General features: G+C 55.0%; 1 non-coding gene across 1 annotated transcript; it reads right to left on the reverse strand.

The window, feature by feature from the left end:
• Positions 1-815: 815 nt before the first annotated feature.
• Trnas-cga (transfer RNA serine (anticodon CGA)) lies at positions 816-889 on the reverse strand. The gene has a single exon. It is a non-coding gene; the product is annotated as a tRNA-Ser (tRNA).
• Between the last annotated feature and the right edge of the window lie 1,578 nt (positions 890-2,467).

Consider the following 2,467-nt stretch of genomic DNA (forward strand, 5'->3'; position numbering starts at 1 on the left):
GGGACTTAACATCTATGGTTATCAGTCCCCTAGAACTTAGAACTACTTAAACCTAACTAACCTAAGGACAGCACACAACACCCAGCCATCACGAGGCAGAGAAAATCCCTGACCCCGCCGGGAATCGAACCCGGGAACCCGGGCGTGGGAAGCGAGAACGCTACCGCACGACCACGAGATGCGGGCGATGGCTTACCGTCGCATCTCGTGGTCGTGCGGTAGCGTTCTCGCTTCCCACGCCCGGGTTCCCGGGTTCGATTCCCGGCGGGGTCAGGGATTTTCTCTGCCTCGTGATGGCTGGGTGTTGTGTGCTGTCCTTAGGTTAGTTAGGTTTAAGTAGTTCTAAGTTCTAGGGGACTGATGACCATAGATGTTAAGTCCCATAGTGCTCAGAGCCATTTGAACCATCTATTTGGCTTACCGTCAAGGGCAACGAAATGGGGCGTGGAATATCGTCGAAGTACCACTGTGCTGTAAAGGTACCGCGGATGACAACCCAAGGTGTCCGGCTATGAAGTGAAATGGCATCCCAGACCATCACTCTAGGCTGCTGGGCCGTAACGCGGGCGACAGTCAGGATGGTGTCCCACGAGTCATGCCCCGTCCTCACAGCTTTACTTCTGCCAGTACCTCGTCTCCTACCTTCCAAACTTTACAGACGCTCTCCTGCGAACCTTGCAGAACTAGCACTCCTGAAATAAAGGATATTGCGGAGACATGGCTTAGCCACAGCCTGGGGGATGTTTTCAGAATGAGATTTTCACTCTGCACCGGAGTGTGCGCTGATATGAAACTTCCTGGCAGATTAAAACTGTGTGCCGGGCCGAGACTCGAACTCGGGACCTTTGCCTTTCGCGGGCAAGTGCTCTACCACTGAGCTACCCAAGCACGACTCACGCCCCGTCCTCACAGCTTTACTTCTGCCAGTACCTCGTCTCCTACCTTCCAAACTACCCCAGGCTGTGGCTAAGCCATGTCTCCGCAATATCCTTTCTTTCAGGAGCGACAGTTCTGCAAGGTTCGCAGGAGAGCTTCTGTAAAGTTTGGAAGGTAGGAGACGAGGTACTGGCAGAAGTAAAGCTGTGAGGACGGGGCGTGAGTCGTGCTTGGGTAGCTCAGTTGGTAGAGCACTTGCCCGCGAAAGGCAAAGGTCCCGAGTTTGAGTCTCGGCCCGGCACACAATTTTAATCTGCCAGGAAGTTTCATATCAGCGCACACTCCGGTGCAGAGTGAAAATCTCATCTTTCTGTCTGATAGGGAAAAGGTGCGAGGTCATTCAGTGTGCGTTGATTCTCTCCGCCACGGACACTCTCAGGTATGGACGAAAGCAACGTTTGACATGGACACAAACACCGTCGCCGAGTATACCGGGAACCAGCTGTAATGCTCACAGTAGCGAACATGACGTGCGCACAGGCACGGCCGGAAAATGATATGTTACACCAGAAACACTGTAGAAGCTGCTGGACATGCGATTTGCCCGCCTCTTTACATCTGACGACATTGGCGCTGACGGAAGAATATCAAATGACCTGTGATGTCCATTTGAGCATTACGACCGTAGGGCAGGGAAGGGCCTCCAAAGACCAGTGGAGGCCTTTGGCGGTGATTAGGCGGCGGGTGTCGCTTTTTGCGGGACGCCCCGCGTGTCAGAGCGGCGTCGGCTCTGGCTCGGCGTGGCGTCACGACGCCCCGTGCATATAGACAGAGCGGCGGGGCGGACAACTCGATCAAAAACGGCCAATTAGCCGGCTGTGACGGCGATAATTAGCGTCCGATGTAATTAACGCCAGAGGGGCGCGGGCCTCGGGCGGGGAACCCGACCTGCAGCGCTGGGGTGGGGGTGGGGGGGGGGGGGGGAGGGCGCTTAGGCTACCGGCAATCAGGGGTCAGGGGATGGGGCGGTCATCCCTGACGCTTTGTGTCTCGCAAGGAGCATCGATCGACAATGGGAGCGCCGACACGGGAGCAGGAGAGTAACGCCCACAGACGCACTGCGAATCGAGCAAACTCTCTTCCAGGACCGACACACCGGTACGTGTTCCTTTTTTCTGCTTTACCAGCTTGAAGTTTCGGCTCGAATAATTTGTGTCACTATGATCACACAGAAGTTCTGTTGACAGTGGAATTGGCCATCGGAGACATGGGCATGGACAGGAGTGCACCAGGGGAGTGTGATAGGACTGCTTGTATTGTGTATATACGTGAATGAACTGACTGTCAGGGTGAGACGCAATTAACGGCTGGTTGCTGATGATGCAGTGGTGTACGTGAAGGTGTAGTCGTTGAGTGACTGTAGGCGTGGCCGGCCGGGGTGGCCGAGCGGTTCTAGGCGCTACAGTCTGGAACCGCGCGACCGCTACGGTCGCAGGTTCGAATCCTGCTTCGGGCATGGATGTGTGTGATGTCCTTAGGTTAGTTAGGTTTAACTAGTTCTAAGTTCTAGGGGACTGATGACCTCAGGAGT

This window comes from Schistocerca nitens, chromosome 1 (assembly GCF_023898315.1).
Source record: "Schistocerca nitens isolate TAMUIC-IGC-003100 chromosome 1, iqSchNite1.1, whole genome shotgun sequence".
Taxonomy (NCBI): domain Eukaryota; kingdom Metazoa; phylum Arthropoda; class Insecta; order Orthoptera; family Acrididae; genus Schistocerca; species Schistocerca nitens.